We start from the raw sequence: 21,413 nt of genomic DNA, 5'->3' as shown, positions 1-21,413 counted from the left end.
AGAGGATTGTTCATATTGAATCTCGATAGCGATACGCATATACATAACATTGAGACCAAAAGAGTTAGAGTAAACAATGATAGCGCCATATTTTTGTGGCACTGCCGCTTGGGTCATATTGGTGTAAAGCGCATGAAGAAACTCCATGCTAATGGACTTTTGGAGTCACTTGACTTTGATTCACTTGACACTTGCGAACCATGCCTCATGGGCAAGATGACTAAAACTCCGTTCTCCGGAACAATGGAGCGTGCAAGTGACTTGTTAGAAATCATACATACCGATGTGTGTGGTCCGATGAGCGTGGAGGCACGCGGCGGATATCATTATTTTCTCACCTTCACTGACGATTTAAGCAGATATGGTTATGTCTACTTGATGAAGCACAAGTCTGAGACATTTGAAAAGTTCAAACAATTTCAGAGTGAAGTGGAAAATCATCGTAACAAGAAGATCAAGTTCCTACGGTCTGATCGTGGGGGTGAATATCTGAGTTTCGAGTTTGGTACTCACTTAAGACAATGTGGAATTGTTTCGCAGTTAACACCGCCTGGAACACCACAGCATAATGGTGTGTCCGAACGTCGTAATCGTACTTTGTTAGAGATGGTGCGATCTATGATGTCTCTTACTGATTTGCTGTTATCATTTTGGGGCTATGCATTAGAAACAGCTGCATTCACTTTAAATAGGACACCATCAAAATCCGTTGAGACGACACCATACGAACTGTGGTATGGCAAAAGACCAAAGTTGTCGTTTCTTAAAGTTTGGGGATGTGATGCTTATGTCAAAAAGCTTCAGCCTGAAAAGCTGGAACCCAAAGCGGAAAAGTGCGTCTTCATAGGCTACCCAAAAGAGACAGTTGGGTACACCTTCTATCTCAAATCCGAGGGCAAAGTGTTTGTTGCTAAGAACGGAACTTTTCTCGAGAAGGAGTTTCTCTCGAGAGAATTGAGTGGGAGGAAGATAGAACTTGACGAGGTTGTCGAACCTCTCATCCCTCTGGATGGTGGCGCAGGGCAAGGGGAAACCCCTGTGATTGCGACGCCGATTGAGGAGGAAGTTAATGATGATGATCATGAAACTCCAGTTCAAGTTTCTGTTGAACCACGCAGGTCGACGAGATCACGCGCTGCTCCAGAGTGGTACGGTAATCCCGTCTTGACAATCATGTTGTTAGACAACAATGAACCTGCAAATTATGAAGAAGCAATGGTGGGCCCAGATTCCAACAAATGGCTAGAAGCCATGAAATCCGAGATAGGATCCATGTATGAGAACAAAGTATGGACTTTGGAGATACTACCTGAGGGCCGCAAGGCTATTCAGAACAAATGGATCTTTAAGAAGAAGACGGACGCTGACGGTAATGTGACCGTTTATAAAGCTCGACTTGTGGCAAAGGGTTTTTCACAAGTTCCAGGAATTGACTACGATGAGACTTTCTCTCCCGTAGCGATGCTTAAGTCCGTCAGAATCATGTTAGCAATAGCTGCATTTTTCGATTATGAAATTTGGCAGATGGATGTCAAAACGGCGTTCCTTAACGGTTTCCTTAAGGAAGAGTTGTATATGATGCAACCCGAAGGTTTTGTCGATCCTAAAAATGCTGACAAGGTGTGCAAGCTCCAGCGATCCATTTATGGACTGGTGCAAGCATCTCGGAGTTGGAACAAACGCTTTGATGAGGTGATCAAAGCATTTGGGTTTATACAAGTGGTTGGAGAATCTTGTATTTACAAGAAAGTGAGTGGGAGCTCTGTGGCGTTTCTAATATTATATGTGGATGACATATTACTGATTGGAAACAACGTAGAGCTTTTGCAGAGCATAAAAGGTTACTTGAATAAAAGTTTCTCTATGAAGGACCTAGGAGAAGCTGCTTACATTCTAGGCATTAAGATCTATAGGGATAGATCAAAACGCCTGATAGGACTTTCACAAAGCACATACCTTGATAAAGTTTTGAAGAGGTTCAAAATGGAACAGTCCAAGAAAGGGTTCTTGCCAGTGTTACAAGGTACGAGATTGAGTAAGACTCAGTGCCCAGCAACTGATGAAGATAGAGAGCATATGCGCTCCGTCCCCTATGCTTCAGCCATAGGCTCTATCATGTATGCAATGCTGTGCACTAGACCGGATGTTAGCCTGGCCATAAGTATGGCAGGCAGGTTCCAGAGTAATCCAGGAGTGGATCACTGGACAGCGGTCAAGAATATCCTAAAGTACCTGAAAAGGACTAAGGAGATGTTTCTCGTGTATGGAGGTGACGAAGAGCTCGCCGTAAAAGGTTACGTCGATGCAAGCTTTGACACAGATCCGGACGACTCTAAGTCGCAAACCGGATACGTATTTATTCTTAATGGGGGTGCAGTAAGCTGGTGCAGTTCCAAGCAAAGCGTCGTAGCAGATTCTACATGTGAAGCGGAATACATGGCTGCCTCGGAGGCGGCTAAGGAGGGTGTCTGGATGAAGCAGTTCATGACGGATCTTGGAGTGGTGCCAAGTGCACTGGATCCAATAACCTTGTTCTGTGACAACACTGGTGCCATTGCCTTAGCAAAGGAACCAAGGTTTCACAAGAAGACCAGACACATCAAACGACGCTTCAACCTCATCCGCGACTACGTCGAGGAGGAGGACGTAAATATATGCAAAGTGCACACGGATCTGAATGTAGCAGACCCGCTGACTAAGCCTCTTCCACGGCCAAAACATGATCGACACCAGAACTGTATGGGTGTTAGATTTATTACAATGTAATTCACATGGTGATGTGAGGGCTAGATTATTGACTCTAGTGCAAGTGGGAGACTGTTGGAATTATGCCCTAGAGGCAATAATAAATGTATAGTTATTATTATAATTCCTGTATCAAGATAATAGTTTATTATCCATGCTATAATTGTATTGAATGAAGACTCATTTACATGTGTGGATACATAAACAAAACACCGTCCCTAGCATGCCTCTAGCTGGCTAGCCAGTTGATCGATGATAGTCAGTGTCTTCTGATTATGAACAAGGTGTTGTTGCTTGATAACTGGATCACGTCATTGGGAGAATCACGTGATGGACTAGACCCAAACTAATAGACGTAGCATGTTGATCGTGTCATTTTGTTGCTACTGTTTTCTGCGTGTCAAGTATTTATTCCTATGACCATGAGATCATATAACTCACTGACACCAGAGGAATGCTTTGTGTGTATCAAACGTCGCAACGTAACTGGGTGACTATAAAGATGCTCTACAGGTATCTCCGAAGGTGTTAGTTGAGTTAGTATGGATCAAGACTGGGATTTGTCACTCCGTGTGACGGAGAGGTATCTCGGGGCCCACTCGGTAATACAACATCACACACAAGCCTTGCAAGCAATGTAACTTAGTGTAAGTTGCGGGATCTTGTATTACGGAACGAGTAAAGAGACTTGCCGGTAAACGAGATTGAAATAGGTATGCGGATACTGACGATCGAATCTCGGGCAAGTAACATACCGAAGGACAAAGGGAATGACATACGGGATTATACGAATCCTTGGCACTGAGGTTCAAACGATAAAGATCTTCGTAGAATATGTAGGATCCAATATGGGCATCCAGGTCCCGCTGTTGGATATTGACCGAGGAGTCTCTCGGGTCATGTCTACATAGTTCTCGAACCCGCAGGGTCTGCACACTTAAGGTTCGACGTTGTTTTATGCGTATTTGAGTTATATGGTTGGTTACCGAATGTTGTTCGGAGTCCCGGATGAGATCACGGACGTCACGAGGGTTTCCGGAATGGTCCGGAAACGAAGATTGATATATAGGATGACCTCATTTGATTACCGGAAGGTTTTCGGAGTTGCCGGGAATGTACCGGGAATGACGAATGGGTTCCGGGAGTTCACCGGAGGGGGGCAACCCACTCCGGGGAAGCCCATAGGTATTTGTGGGGGTCACACCAGCCCTTAGTGGGCTGGTGGGACAGCCCACCAAATCCTATGCGCCAAGGAAGAAAAATCAAAGGAAGAAAGAAAAAAAAAAGGAAGAAGTGGGAAGGGGGAAGGACTCCCTCCCACCAAACCAAGTAGGACTCGGTTTGGGGGGGGGAGAGTCCTCCCCCCTGGCTCGGCCGACCCCTTGGGGTTCCCTTGGACCCCAAGGCAAGGTCCCCCTCCCTCCTACTATATATATGGGGCTTTTAGGGCAGATTTGAGACGACTTTCTCACGGCTGCCCGACCACATACCTCCATAGTTTTCCCTCTAGATCGTGTTTCTGCGGAGCTCGGGCGGAGCCCTGCTGAGACAAGATCATCACCAACCTCCGGAGCGCCGTCACGCTTCCGGAGAACTCTTCTACCTCTCCGTCTCTCTTGCTAGATCAAGAAGGCCGAGATCATCATCGAGCTGTACGTGTGCTGAACGCGGAGGTGTCGTCCGTTCGGTACTAGATCGTGGGACTGATCGCGGGATTGTTCGCGGGGCGGATCGAGGGACGTGAAGACGTTCCACTACATCAACCGCGATCTCTAATCGCTTCTGCTGTACGATCTACAAGGGTACGTAGATCACTCATCCCCTCTCGTAGATGGACATCACCATGATAGGTCTTCGTGCGCGTAGGAAAATTTTTGTTTCCCATGCGACGTTCCCCAACACCTTCCTCCATCGCCAATTCCATGATGCTCTTCACCGTTCGTGAGTAATCTCATCGTAGGCTTGCTGTACGGTGATGAGTTGGATGAGACCTATCATGTAATCGAGTTAGTTTTGACGGGGATTGATCCCTAGTATCCACTATGTTCTGAGATTGATGTTGCTACTACTTTGCCATGCTTAATGCTTGTCACTAGGGCCCGAGTGCCATGATTTCAGATGTGAACCTATTATGTTGTCGCCAATATATGTGTGTTTTAGATCCTATCTTGCAAGTTGTAGTCACCTACTATGTGTTATGACCCGACAACCCCGGAGTGACAATAGTCGGAACCACTCCCGGAGATGACCATAGTATGAGGAGTTCATGTATTCACCAAGTGTTAATGCGTTGGTCCAGTTCTTTATTAAAAGGAGAACCTTAATATCCCGTAGTTTCCATTAGGACCCCGCTGCCACGGGAGGGATGGACAATAGATGTCATGCAAGTTCTTTTCCCTAAGCACGTATGACTACATACGAAATAAATGCCTACATTAGATTGACGAACGGGAGCTAGTTACTTATCTCTCTGTGTTATAGCTGTTACATGATGAATCACATCCATCATACTCATACATCACCGATCCACTGCCTACGAGTCTTTCACTACTGGTCCTTGCTACGTTACTTTGTCGCTACTACTATTGCTACTGTTGTTACTCTGCTGTTGCTCTCACTACTGTTGTTCCTTGCTACTTTTGTTGCTACTGCTGTTACTTGCTACTGCTGTCACTACTGCTGTTACTTGCTACTTTGCTGTTACTTGTCGCAAGACTTTTTTGGAGCTGTTGCTAGGGAAGAATAGTCCCCCGTCAATGTGCTATTTACTGATGCCATTGATACAACAGTTAGGAATAGTCTGCCGTCAACAGATCTTTTTCTGGCACCGTTGCTATCATACCACTTTGCTACTGATACTTTGCTTGCAGACACTAATCTTTCAGGTGTGGTTGAAATTGACAAACTTAGCTGCTAATACTTGAGAATATTCTTTCGCTTCCCTTTGTGTCGAATCAATAAATTTGGGTTCAATACTCTACCCTCGAAAACTATTGCGATCCCCTACACTTGTGGGTTATCAGGCTCCGCCCGAGCTCCGCAGAAATCAGATCTAGAGGCAAAACTATGTGGAATAGGTTTGAGTTGCACGTGGCAAAGTTGTGTCTCAAAAACCCTAAAAACCACCAATATATATAGGAGGGGAGGAGGGGCTAGCCTTGGGGCACAAGGGTCCCAAGGGTGCGCCGGCCGAAGGGGTGGAGGAGGACTCCTCCTCCAATTCGGTTTGGGAAGGAGGAGTCCTCCTCTTCCTTCCCACCTCCCTCTTTCCTTTTTTTTTCTTTTCCTTTGGTATTTTTACTTGTGGCGCTATAGCCCTCTTGGGCTGGATCCACCAGCCCACTAAGGACTTGGTGCGCCACCCTAAGGCAATGGGCTCACTCCCGGGTGGGTGGGCCCCTCCCGGTAAACACCCGGAACCCATTCGTCACTCCCGGAAATGGCCAAAACTTTCCTGTGACCAAATGAAACCATCCTATATATCAATCATCGTTTTCGGACCATTCCGGAAACCCTCGTGACGTCCGTGATCTCATCTGGGACTCTGAACAACATTCAGTAACCACACATATAACTCAACTATACTAAAACATCATCGAACCTTAAGTGTGCAGACCCTGTGGGTTCGAGAACTATGTAGACATGACCCGAGACACTCCTCGGTCAATATCTAATAGCGGGACCTGGATGCCCATATTGGATCCTACATATTCTCCAAAGATCTTATCGGTTGAACCTCAGTGCCAAGGATTCATATAATCACGTATGTCATTCCCTTTTTCCTTCGGTATGTTACTTGCCCGAGATTCGATCGTCGGTATCCGCATACCTATTTCAATCTCGTTACCGACAAGTTTCTTTTCTCGTTCCGTAATACAAGATCCCGTGACTTACACTTAGTCACATAGCTTGCAAGGCTTGTGTGTGATGTTGTATTACCGAGTGGGCCCCGAGATACCTCTCCGTCATAGGGAGTGACAAATCCCAGTCTTGATCCGTACTAACTCAACGAACACCTTTGGAGATACCTGTAGAGTACCTTTATAGTCACCCAGTTACGTTGCGACGTTTAATACACACAAGGTATTCCTTCGGTGCCAGTGAGTTATATGATCTCATGGTCATAGGAATAAATACTTGACATGTAGAAAACAATAGCAATAAAATGAGACAATCAATATGCTACGTTCATAGTTTGGGTCTAGTCCATCACATGATTCTCCTAATGATGTGGTCGAGTTATCAAGTGACAACACTTGCGTATAGTCAGAAAACCTTGACTATCCTTGATCAACTGGCTAGCCAACTAGAGGCTTGCTAGGGACATTGTTTTGTCTATGTATCCACACATGTATCTATGTTTTCATTCAATACAAGTATAGCATGGATAATAAACGATTATCTTGAAACATGAAATATAATAATAACTATTTATCATTGCCTCTAGGGCATATTTCCAACAGTCTCCCACTTGCACTAGAGTCAATAATCTAGTCCTCACATCGCCATGTGATTTACATTGTAATAAATCTAACACCCATACAGTTCTGGTGTTGATCATGTTTTGCCCCTGGAAGAGGTTTAGTCAGCGGGTCTTCTACATTCAGATTCGTGTGCACTTTGCAAATATTTACGTCCTCTACTTCAACGTAGTCGCGGATGAGGTTGAAACATCGTTTGATGTGCCTGATCTTCTTGTGAAACCTTGGTTCCTTTGCTAAAGCAATGGCACCAGTGTTGTCACAGAACATGGTTATTGGATTTAGTGCGCTTGGCACAACTCCAATATCCGTCATGAACTGCTTCATCCAGACACCCTCCTTTGTTGCCTCCGAGGCAACCATGTACTCCGCTTCAGATGTAGAATCTGCTATGACGCTTTGCTTGGAACTGCACCAGCTTACCGCACCCTCATTAAGAATAAATATGTATCCGGTTTGAGACTTGCATCGACGTAACCCTTTACAACGAGCTCTTTGTCACCTCCATAAACGAGAAACATTTCCTTAGTCCTTTTCAGGTACTTCAGAATATTCTTTACCGCCGTCCAGTGATCCACTCCTGGGTTACTTTGAAACCTGCCTGCCATACTTATGGTCAAGCTGACGTCTGGTCTAGTGCACAACATTGCATACATGATAGAACCTATGGCTGAAGCATAGGGGACGAAACTCGTTTGTTCTCTATCTTTCGCAGTTGCTCGGCACTGAGTCTTACTCAATTTTCTACGTTGCAACACTGGCAAGAACCCTTTCATGGACTGATCCGTTTTGAATTTCTTCAAAACTTTATCAAGGCATCTCCTTTGTGAAAGTCCTATCAGGCGTCTCGATCTATCCCTATAGATCTTAATGCCTAGAATGTAAGGAGTTTCTCCTAGGTCCTTCATAGACAAACTTTTAATCAAGTAATCCTTTATGCTCTCCAAAAACTCCACGTAGTTTCCAATCATCAATATGTCATCCACATATAATATTATAAACGCCACACAGCTCCCACTCACTTTCTTGTAAATACAAGATTCACCAACCACTTTTATAAACCCAAATGCTTTGATCACCTCATCAAAGCGCTTATTCCAACTCCGAGATGCTTGCACCAGTTCATGAATGGATCGCTAGAGCTTGCATACTTTGTTAGCATTATTTGGATCGACAAAACCTTCGGGTTGAATCATATACAACTCTTCCTTAAGAAAACTGTTAACGAACGTCATTTTGACATCCATCTGCCAAATTTCATAATCGAAAAATGCAGCTATTGCTAACATGATTCATACAGACTTAAACATCACTATCGGTGAGGACGTCTCATCGTAGTCAACTCCTTGAACTTGTGAAAAAACCTTTGCCACAAGTCGAGCTTTATAAACGGTCACATTACCGTCCGCGTCCGTCTTCTTCTTAAAGATCAATTTGTTCTGAATAGCCTTGCAGCCTTGATGACCCACAAGTATAGGGGATCTATCGTAGTCCTTTCGATAAGTAAGAGTGTCGAACCCAACAAGGAGCAGAAGGAAATGACAAGTGGTTTTCAGAAAGGTATTCTCTGCAAGCACTGAAATTATCGGTAACAGATAGTTGCGGGATAAGATAATTCGTAATGGGTAACAAGTAACAATAGTAACAAAGGTGCAGAAATATGACCCAATCCCTTTTGTAGCAAGGGAAGATCCTGGACAAACTCTTATATAAGGTAAAGCGCTCCCGAGGACACATGGTAATTTATGTCAAGCTAGTTTTCATCATGTTCATATGATCCGTGTTCACTACTTTGATAGTTTGATATGTGGGTGGATCGGTGCTTGGGTTCTATCCTTACTTGGACAAACATCCCACTTATGATTAACCCCTCTCGCAAGCATCCACAACTATGAAAGAGGAATTAAGACAAAGTCTAACCATAGCATTAAACTGGTGGATCCAAATCAGCCCCTTGCGAAGCAACGCATAAACTAGGGTTTAAGCTTCTGTCACTCTAGCAACCCATCATCTACTTATTACTTCCCAATGCCTTCCTCTAGGCCCAAATAATGGTGAAGTGTCCTATAGTCGATGTTCACATAACACCACTAGAGGAAAGACAACATACAACGCATCAAAGTATCGAACGAATACCAAATTCACATGACTACTTATAACAAGATTTATCCCATGTCCTCCGGAACAAACGTAACTACTCACAAAGCATAATTATGTGCATGATCAGAGAGGTATTGAATAGCATTAAGGATCTGAACATATGATCTTCCACCAAGTAATCCAACTAGCATCAACTACAAGGAGTAATTAACACTACTGGCAACCTTACAAGTACCAAACGGAGTCGCTAGACGGAGATTGAGTACAAGAGATGAACTATGGTTTGGAGATGATATGGTGCTGATGAAGATGTTGATGGAGGTGAGTCCCCTCTGATGAGAGGAGTGTTGGTGATGATGATGGCGATGATTTCCACCTCCAGGAGGGAAGTTTCCCCGGCAGGATTGCAGTGCTGGAGCTCTAGATTAGTTCTGCTCAAGTTCCGCCTCGTGGCGGCGGCGTTTCTTCCCGAAAGCTCTCTATTGATTTTTTTTCTAGGACGAAACCCTCCATATAGCACAAGATGGGAGCCGGAGGGGTAACTGGGGGCCCACGAGCCCCCCGGGCGCGCCCAGGGGGGTGGGCGTGCCTGGCAGGCTCGTGACCTCGTGGTAGCTCCCCTCTAGTATTTCTTCCGCCCAATATTTTTTACATATTCCAAAATAATTCCTCGTTGATTTTCACGGCTTTTGGAGTTGTGCAGAATAGGTATCTCAAACTTTCTCCTTTTCCAGCCCAGAATTCCAGCTGCCGGCATTCTCCCTCTTCATGTAAACCTTATAAAATAAGAGAGAAAAGGCATAAGTATTGTACCATAATGTGTAATAACAGCCCATAATGTGTAATAACTCCCCCAAGCTTAGACCTCGCTTGTCCTCAAGCGGAAGCCGAGATTAATAAATATGCCCACATGTTTAGAGATAGAGGTGTCGATAAAATAAAATACAGACATGCAAGCATCATGATCATATTTAGAACAACAATATCATCATATAATCTCTTATGCTAAAGTGACAATTCCTTCACAATGTAAAGTATGGATCAAGAACCTTATTGAGAATTAACAACCAATAGTCTTTAGTCACTGAAACAATTGCAATTTATCGTAACATCGGAAAGAGTCAAATAAGAGCTTGTAAAGCAAATCCACATACTCAATCATCTTTTAGTCTTCTACAATTGCTAAAACTCACGCGGTACTCATGAGATCAAAGTTTCAGTTGGACACAGAGAAAGATAGGGGCTTATAGTTTCGCCTCCCAACTATTTACCTCAAGGGTAATGTCAACAATAATAATTCATGATTACTTACTTCCAAGTTGATATATGAATATATATATATTTCCCTAGCACTAGCACATAACGCTTGCCAAGATAATGGCGAAATAAGGAATTGGTGTCGATCACCATGACTCTTTTAAAGATAAAAAGTAAAGGTACGAGATAGGCCCTTCGCAGAGGGAAGCAAAGGTTTTCATGCGCTTTTGAGGTTTGGATGTGTGATCTCTTAGTGTGAAGGAACGTCACTTTATATTGCCTCCTATGATAAAGAACTTTATTATGCAGTCTGTCGCTTTTATGTCTTCCTCATCACAAGTTCGTACAAAGCTTATTTTCCACACACTAATAGATCATACATATTTAGGGAGCAATTTTCATTGCTTGCACCGATGACAACTTACTTGAGGGATCTTATTCAATCCATAGGTAGGTATCGTGGACTCTCATGGAAAAACTGGGTTGAGGGTTTATGGATGCACAAGTAGTATCTCTACTTAGTGCAGAAGTTTTGGCTGATATGAGGTGGAAGCAAGCGTCACATGCTAAGGGATCTCTAATCATATAACATTGTTCGGAACGAAGCAAACATAATTCATTATGTTGTCTTCCTTGTCCAACATCTACTTCTTAGCATGTAATAGTTTAATGGGTGTTCACAATCATAGACGGTGTCAAAGATGATATATTTATATGTGAACCTCTCTTTCTTTATTACTTCCTATTAATTGCAACAATACCAAGGTCTACGTTTGTCCACCCACAACAGGTTTCAATCAACATTCTTTTTATATGTGAAGCCACCACTTCCCATCACATGATCTTTCATGCTTTTGTTCTATTATTATTCTTTTATTTAGATCATGGCATGAAGCAAAGCCCTTAACTAAAACACTCTTTATTATATAACTCACGAACTCGATTACATTGGGGGTAACACAAAGCAAAACTCAAGCCTAGATCATACTAAGAACTTTATTCTACTAGATAAATATATTACCAAAAAGGATCGAACTAAGATAAAGGTAAAGGCAAAAGATGTGATGGTGATACGATACCGGGGCAACTCCCCCAAGCTTGGCACAAGCCAAGGGGAGTGCCCATACCCATGTGTTTAATTGTCTTCCTTCAGAGGTGATGGTGGTGGAGTTGTTGGAGTGTGGGGTTGATTCTCTGTCTTCCAAGGCATAGGTTCTCCATCATGGAAAGATGATCGAGTCTCCGGAATCCTCAAATCTGCAACCAACCGCATTGCTTTAAATGTATACTCATACTCACAGTTTTAGTTCTGCAGGTCGATTCTGTCATAGAGCTTGAAGAGGTGCTCCCCGATGTCCTTGGCATCGATCTTGTGCTTGTTGGTGAACTCCATGATCATCATGTGGTTGGCGTTGAGTCCGTGTTCCACCATCCCTTGGCACTTGAAGACTTGCTGCTCCATTGCTTCGAGCCTCGCCTCTACGCTTCCAGTCCTCTTAGGCCCCTCAACATCACGGATGTGCAGCACCCCCTCATGCATCTCGATAGATTGAGGGTGTTGCAGCACCTCCGCGAGGTAGGGATTGATGACCTTCTCGAAGAACTTGTCCTTCAGAACTTTTGGGGACGCCATAGCGATCTGGATCTGTCTGCACATCATCTCGAAACGAAAATAGAGGATATTTGCATGATACGAGGGTCAGACCTTTCGGGAGATTATATAATGAATTTTTACCGACCATAAGGAGTACTCCACAAGAAAGCGGAGTCCGGGAGACACATGAGGTGCTCACGAGCCCCCCACGCGCGCCTAGGGGGGTGGGGCGCGCCTGGCAGGCTTGTCACCTCCTCGTGCGCTTTCCGGACTACTTTAAATTTTTCTATTTTTTCTAAATATTCCAAAACAGAGAAAAATTGATATTGGAAAAGTTTTAGAGTCGGTTTACTTACCGTATCACATACCTCTTCGTTTTTGGAGTCTGAAACAAGTTGGTAAATATCCCTTATGTACTCCTCCGGAGTTATGGTATTAATAATATTGCTTTCAACATTTATGGGAGTACGTGAGATATAATGCTTGATTCTTTGCCCATTTACAACTCTCGGAAAATTACCTTCCGCGTTGTTGATTTTTATGGCACCGGAACGATATACTTCCTCAACAATGTAAGGTCCTTCCCATTTAGAGAGAAGTTTGCGTGCAAAAAATCTTAAACGAGGATTGTAGAGCAAGACATAATCACCTACATTGAACTCACGTTTTTGTATCCTTTTATCATGCCACCCCTTAACTTTTTCTTTAAACAACTTGGCATTTTCATATGCCTGAGTTCTCCATTCATCAAGTGAGCTAATATCAAATAACCTCTTCTCACAAGCAAGTTTGAAATCAAAGGTGAGCTCTTTGATTGCCCAATAAGCCTTATGCTCTAGCTCAAGAGGTAAATGACATGCTTTACCGTAAACCATTTTATACGGAGACATGCCCATGGGATTCTTATAAGCAGTTCTATAAGCCCACAGTGCATCATCAAGTTTCTTAGACCAATTCTTTCTAGACCTATTAACAGTCTTTTGCAAAATTAATTTAATTTCTCTATTACTTAACTCTACTTGACCACTAGACTGAGGATGATAAGGAGATGCAATTCTATGGTTGACATCATACTTAGCAAGAATTTTACGGAAAGCACCATGAATAAAATGTGAACCACCATGAGTCATTAAATATCTAGGGACTCCAAATCTAGGAAAAATGACTTCTTTAAGCATCTTAATAGAGGTGTTATGAACAACACTACTAGTTGGAATAGCTTCTACCCACTTAGTAACGTAATCAACAGCAACTAGAGTATGAGTATACCCGTTGGACTTTGGAAAAGGTCCCATATAATCAAAACCCCAAACATCAAATGGTTCAATAACAAGTGAATAATTTATAGGCATTTCCTGACGTTTACTGATATTACCTATTCTTTGACATTCATCACAAGACAAGACAAACTTACGAGCATCCTTGAAGAGAGTAGGCCAATAAAAACCAGATTGCAATACCTTGTGTGCAGTTCTATCTCCCGCATGGTGTCCTCTGTAAGCCTCAGAGTGACACTTCTGTAGGATCTGTCCCTGTTCATGCTCAGGTACACAACGTCTAATAACACCATCTACTCCTTTATAAAGGTGAGGATCATCCGAAAAGTAATGTCTCAAATCATAAAAGAACTTTTTCTTTTGTTGGTATGTGAAACTAGGTGGTATATATTTAGCAACAATATAATTAGCATAAACAGCATACCATGGTGTACTGCGTGAAGCATTGATGACATTCAATTGTTCATCAGGAAAGCTACCATCAATAGGTTGTGGGTCATCAAGAACATTCTCTAACCTAGACAAGTTATCTGCTACGGGGTTCTCAACACCCTTCCTATCAACTATATGCAAATCAAATTCTTGTAGCAAGAGAACCCATCTAATAAGTCTAGGTTTAGCATCTTTCTTTTCCATGAGATATTTAATAGCAGCATGATCAGTGTGAATAGTAACTTTGGAATCAACAATATAAGATCTGAACTTATCACATGCAAACACAACTGCTAATAATTCTTTTTCAGTAGTAGCATAGTTTATTTGGGCACTGTCTAGAGTTTTATTAGCATAATGAATAACATTTAATTTCTTATCAACTCGTTGTCCTAGAACAGCACCAACAACATAATAACTAGCATCACACATAATTTCAAAAGGTAGGTTCCAATCAGGTGGTTGAACAATAGGTGCAGTTATCAAGGCCTTCTTAAGTATTTCAAATGCTTCTTCACAATCATCATAAAAAAGAAATGGAATATCTTTTTGCAAGAGATTGGTGAGAGGCCTAGAAATCTTAGAGAGGTCTTTAATAAACCTTCTATAGAAACCAACATGACCAAGGAAACTTCTTATTCCTGTAATGTCTGTAGGGCATGGAATTTTCTCGATCGCATCAACTTTAGCCTTATCAACTTCAATACCTCTTTCAGAAATTTTATGTTCCAAGACAATGCCTTCATTAACCATAAAGTGGCACTTCTTCCAATTCAAGACAAGGTTAGTATCTTTACATCTCTGCAAAACTCGATCAAGGTTGCTCAAGCAATCATCAAAAGAAGATCCGTAAACGGAGCAATCATCCATGAAAACCTCAACAATCTTTTCACAAAAGTCAGAGAATATAGCCATCATACATCTTTGAAACGTATCAGGTGCATTACATAAACCGAAAGGCATACGTCTATAAGCAAAGGTACCGAAAGGGCAAGTAAAAGTGGTTTTCTCCTGATCAGATTGTGCAACAGGTATTTGGGAGAAACCAGAATAACCATCTAGAAAGCAAAAGTGTGTATGTTTAGACAATCTTTCTAGCATTTGATCAATAAAAGGTAAAGGGTAATGATCTTTCTTAGTAGCTTTATTTAATTTCCTAAAATCAATTACCATCCTATAGCCAGTAACAATTCTTTGTGGGATCAATTCATCTTTATCATTAGGGACAACGGTAATACCTCCCTTCTTAGGGACACAATGCACCAGACTTACCCAATCACAATGATCGGCAACTGGTTTGGAATCAGGATCAGTTTTAATTTTATGCTGGCATAGAGTGGGACTAATGCCCTTAAGATCATCAAGAGTATATCCAATAGCAGCACGGTGCTTCCTCAGGGTTTTCAATAATTTCTTTTCTTCATTCTCTCAAAGGTTAGCACTAATAATAACATGATATAACTCTTTTTCATCAAGATAAGCATACTTAAGAGTATCAGGTAATTATTCAAGCTCAAACACAGGATCACCCTTTGGTGGAGGTGCATCTCCAAGTAATTCAACGGGAAAATTATTCTTAAGGATAGGACGTTGTTCAAAGATAACTCTATCTATCTCATTCCTTTCATCCATATGCATATCATTTTCATGTTCAAGCAAGTATTGCTCTAAAGGATCAGTAGGAGGCACAACAATAGAAGCAAGAGCAATAATTTCATCCTTACTAGACAATTCTTTTTCATGAGGTTGTCTACCAAACTTAGAAAAATTAAATTCATGTGACACTCCTCCAAAGCCAACAGTAACAGTTTGTTTCTCACAATCAATTTGAGCATTAACAGTATTGAGGAAAGGTCTACCAAATATGATGGGACAAAAGCTATCTTGTGTGGTAGCAAGAATGAGAAAATCAGTGGGATACTTAGTTTTACCACACAAGACTTCAACATCTCTTAAAATTCCCATAGGGCACATAGTATATCTATTGGCAAGTTTAGTAGTAACATCAATAAATTCCATCTCGACAAGTGCAATCTCATCTTTAATTTCATTATATAAAGATTGAGGTATTGCCCTAACACTAGCACCCATGTCACATAAACCATGATAACAATGATCTCCTATCTTAACAGAAACAACAGGCATGCCAACAACAGGTTTATGTTTGTCTCTAGCATGAGGTTTAGCAATTCTAGCAGCAGCTTCACAGAATTGAATAACATGCCCATCAACATTATCAGCCAAGAGATCTTTAATAATAGCAATACTAGGTTCCACTTTAATTTGCTCAGGGTGTGTGGATGATCCTTTATTCTAACAGGGAAAGGTGGTTTCTCAATGTAAGCACTAGGAACAATAGAATCATTATAAGCAATAACTTTCTCTTCAACTGGATTGGGTTTTACTACATTAACTTCTATGGGAGGATGATATTTAAACCACTTATCCTTAGGGAGATTAATATGAGCAGCAAATGATTCACATAAAGAAGCTACTATCTCACAGTCAAGTCCATGTTTAGCGCTAAAATCACGAAAAGTACTTGTTTCAACGAAGGATTTAACGCAATCGAACTTAAGATTCATACCTGACTCCTTACCTTCATCAAACTCCCAATCTTCAGAGTTGGGTTTTCCAATAAATCCCATTTTAAATCAATATCTCTCTTCATAAAAGAACCGGTACAAGAAGTGTCAAGCATGGTGCGATTGTCATGAGAAAGCCGAGCATAAAAGTTCATAATAATAATTTCTCTAGGGAGCTCATGGTTGGGGCATGAATATAACATTGACTTAAGCATCCCCCAAGCTTGAGTGATACTTTCTCTATCACGAGGCCAAAAATTATAAATATAATTCCGATCACGATGTACCAAATGCATAGGATAAAACTTTTGATGAACTTCCAATTTCAATCAGTTGTGGTTCCATGATCCAGTATCATCACATAGCCTATACCATGTCAATGCTTTATCCCTCAAAGATAAGGTAAAGACCTTCTTCTTGACCTCATCCTCGGGCAAACCTGCAAGCTTAAGTAAAGCACAAACTTCATCTACATAGATTAGATGCAAGTCGGGATGTGATGTTCCATCTCCTGTAAAAGGATTAGCCAACGGTTTCTCTAGTATACCCGAAGGAATTTCATAATAAATATTTTCGGTAGGCGCAGTAGGTTGAGGAGCAACTCTTTGTGCTTCCAGTCGAGGTGAAGATACCCCGAACAAGCCCCTCAAAGGATTAGTTTCCATAGTGACAAGTGACAATAAATTTCAGCACACTATATAAATGTTCTCTTACCAAATTCCACTCACCAAAGGCGCTTCACTCCCCGGAAACGGCGCCAGAAAAGAGTCTTGATGACCCACAAGTATAGGGGATCTATCGTAGTCCTTTCGATAAGTAAGTGTGTCGAGCCCAACGAGGAGCAGAAGGAAATGACAAGTGGTTTTCAGCAAGGTATTCTGTGCAAGCACTGAAATTATCGGTAACAGATAGTTGCGGGATATGATAATTCATAATGGGTAACAAGTAACAATAGTAACAAAGGTTCAGCTAGATGGCCCAATCCCTTTTGTAGCAAGGGACAAGCCTGTACGAACTCTTATATAAGGTAAGGTGCTCCCGAGGACACATGGGAATTTCTGTCAAGCTAGTTTTCATCATGCTCATATGATTCGCGTTCGCTACTTTGATAGTTTGATATGTGGGTGGACCGGTGCTTGGGTGCTGTCCTTACTTGGACAAACATCCCACTTATGATTAACCCCTCTCGCAAGCATCCGCAACTACGAAAGAAGAATTAAGACAAAGTCTAACCATAGCATTAAACTGGTGGATCCAAATCAGCCCCTTGCGAAGCAACGCATAAACTAGGGTTTAAGCTTCTATCACTTTAGCAACCCATCATCTACTTATTACTTCCCAATGCCTTCCTCTAGGCCCAAATAATGGTGAAGTGCCATGTAGTCGACGTTCACATAACACCACTAGAGGAAAGACAACATACAACGCATCAAAATATCGAACGAATACCAAATTCACATGACTACTTATAGCAAGACTTATCCCATGTCCTCAGGAACAAATGTAACTACTCACAAAGCATAACTATGTTCATGATCAGAGAGGTATTGAATATCATTAAGGATCTGAACATATGTTCTTCCACCAAGTAATCCAACTAGCATCAACTACAAGGAGTAATTAACACTACTAGCAACCTTACAAGTACCAATCGGAGTCACGAGACGGAGATTGGGTACAAGAGATGAACTAGGGTTTGGAGATGAGATGGTGCTGATGAAGATGTTGATGGAGATGAGTCCCCTCCGATGAGAGGAGTGTTGGTGATGATGATGGCGACGATTTCCCCCTCCGGGAGGGAAGTTTCCCCGGCAGGACGGTCGTGCCGGAGCTCTAGATTGGTTCTGCACAAGTTCTACCTCATGGCGGCGGTGTTTCTTCCCGAAAGCTCTCTCTTGATTTTTTTTCTGGGACGAAACCCTCCATATAGCAGAAGATGGGAGCCGGAGGGGTAACAGGGGGCCCACGAGCCCCCAGGCGCGCCCAGGGGGGTGGGGTGCGCCTGACAGGCTCGTGACCTCCTGGTGGCTCACCTCCAATATTTCTTCCGCCCAGTATTTTTATATATTCCAAAATAATTCCTCGCTGATTTTCACGGCTTTTGGAGTTGTGCAAAATAGGTATCTCAAACTTGCTACTTTTCCAGCCTAGAATTCCAGCTGCCGGCATTCTCCCTCTTCATGTAAACCTTATAAAATAAGAGAGAAAAGGCATAAGTATTGTACCATAATGTGTAATAACATCCCATAATGCGATAAATATCAATATAAAAAGCATGATGCAAAATGGACATATCAGGCCTTCAGGTAATACTTTCCAAGTCCACACTTTGTTTTCATACATAGATCATATCTCGGAATTCATGGCCTCCAGCCATTTGTTGGAATCTGGGCCTACCATTGCTTCTTCATAATTCGCAGGTTCATTGTTGTCTAACAACATGATTGACAAGATAGGATTATCGTACCACTCGGGAGTAGTACGTGATCTTGTCGACTTGCTAGGTCCGATAGGAACTTGATCCGAAGTTTCATGATCATCATCATTAACTTCCTCCTCAACCGGCGTCGCTTCGACAAGGGTTTCCCCTTGCCCTGCGCCACCATCTAGAGGGACTAGAGGTTCGACAACCTCATCAAGTCCTATATTCCTCCCACTCAATTCCTTCGAGAGAAACTCCTTCTCAAGAAAAGATTTGTTCTTAGCAACAAACACTTTACCCTCGGATTTGAGATAGAAGGTGTACCCAATTGTCTCCTTTGACTAACCTATGAAGACGCACTTTTCCGCTTTGGGTTCCAGCTTTTCAGGCTAAAGCTTTTTGACATAAGAATCACATCCCCAAACTTTAAGAAACGACAACTTCGATCTTTTGCCATACCACAGTTCGTATGGTGTCGTCTCAACGGATTTCGATGGTGTCCTATTTAAAGTGAATGCAGCTGTCTCTAATGCATAACCCCAAAACGATAACGGCAAATCGGTAAGAGACATCATAGATTGCACCATTTCTAACAAAGTACGATTACGACGTTCGGAAACACCATTACAATGTGGTGTCCCAGGCGGTGTGAACTGTGAAACAATTCCACATTGTCATAACTGAGCACCAAACTAGAAACTCAGATATTCACCCCCACGATCAGAACGTAGGAACTTGATCTTCTTGTTACGATGATTTTCAACTTCACTCTGAAATTGCTTGAACTTCTCAAACGTCTCAGACTTGTTCTTCATCAAGTAGATATATCCATACCTACTCAAATCGTTAGTGAAGGTCAAAAAATAACGATATCCGCCGCGTGCCTCCACACTCATCGGACCGCACACATCGGTATGTATGATTTCCAACAAGTCACTTGCACGCTCCATTGTTCCAGAGAACGGAGTCTTAGTCATCTTGCCCATGAGGCATGGTTCGCATGTGTCAAGTGATTCAAAGTCAAGTGACTCCAAAAGTCCATCGGAATGGAGTTTCTTCATGCGCTTTACACCAGTATGACCCCCTGTTCAAGAATTCGTCCAGTTAACCAGTTAACTTGCCGATTAATCCCTACTCGTAGGGTCACCGAGTAGTCGATTAACTGATAAATCGCCCGAATAATGGATTACATGGCCGATTAACATGCCGATTAGCCCATTAATCCCCTACTCACCAGCCAACCGAGTAGTTACGAGTTAACGATTTCCTCAACAATGCCTAAGCGCCAGTGCCACAAAAACATGGCGTTATCATTGTTAACTCTACATCTTTTTGGTATCAATGTTATGTATATGTGTATCATCGCTATCAAGATTCAATATGAACAATCCTCTCACATTGGGTGCATGACCATAAACGATATTACTCACAGAAATAGAACAACCATTATTCTCTGACTTAAACGAGTAACCGTCTCGCAATAAACAAGATCCAGATATAATGTTCATGCTTAACGCATGCACTAAATAACAATTATTTAAGTTCATAACTAATCTTGATGGTAACTGAAGTGAAATTGTGCCTACTGTGATTGCATCAACCTTGGAACCATGTCCCACGCGCATCGTCACTTCATCCTTCGCCAGCCTTCGTTTATTCCGTAGTTCCTGCTTCGAGTTGCAAATATGAGCAACAGAACCGGTATCGAATACCCAGGCACTACTACGAGAGTTGGTTAAGTACACATCAATAACATGTATATCGAATATACCTGATTTTTCCTTGGCCGCCTTCTTATCAGCCGAATACTTGGGGCAGTTGCGCTTCCAGTGACCGAGTCCCTTGCAATAATAACACTCTGCTTTAGGCTTAGGTCCAGCTTTGGGTTTCTTCATCGGATTGGCAACAGGATTGCCTCTCTTCTTGGAGTTACCCTTCTTGCCTTTTCCGTTTCTCTTGAAACCAGTGGTCTTATTGACCATCAACACTTGATGCTCTTTCCGGAGTTCTGACTCTACGACTTTCAACATCACGAATAACTCGCTGGGTGACTTGTTCATCCCTTGCATGCTATAGTTCAACACAAAGCTCTTATAGCTTGGTGGGAGTGATTGAAGAATTATATCAGTGATAGCTTCTTGCGGGAGTTCAATCCCTAGCTCAGCTAGACGGTTCGAGTACCCAGACATTTTGAGCACATGTTCATTGACACACGAATTCTCCTCCATCTTGCAAGCATATAATTTATCGGAGGTCTCATACCTCTCGATCCGGGCATTCTTCTGAAAGATAAACTTCAACTCCTGGAACATCTCAAATGCTCCATGATGCTCAAAGCGACATTGAAGTCCCGGCTCTAAGCCATACAAGACTGCACATTGAACTACTGAGTAGTCCTCCTTACGTGTTAACCAGGCGTTCTTAACATCTTGGTCAGTCGTAGCGGGTGGTTCATCTCCTAGCGCACTATTATGGACATAATCCTTCTTCCCAGCTTGCTGGAGCAGCTTAAGATTACGA

Source organism: Hordeum vulgare, chromosome 6H (assembly GCF_904849725.1).
Source record: "Hordeum vulgare subsp. vulgare chromosome 6H, MorexV3_pseudomolecules_assembly, whole genome shotgun sequence".
NCBI classification, from domain to species: domain Eukaryota; kingdom Viridiplantae; phylum Streptophyta; class Magnoliopsida; order Poales; family Poaceae; genus Hordeum; species Hordeum vulgare.
The sequence above is the reverse complement of the archived record's forward strand: the minus strand, read 5'-3'. Positions refer to the sequence as shown.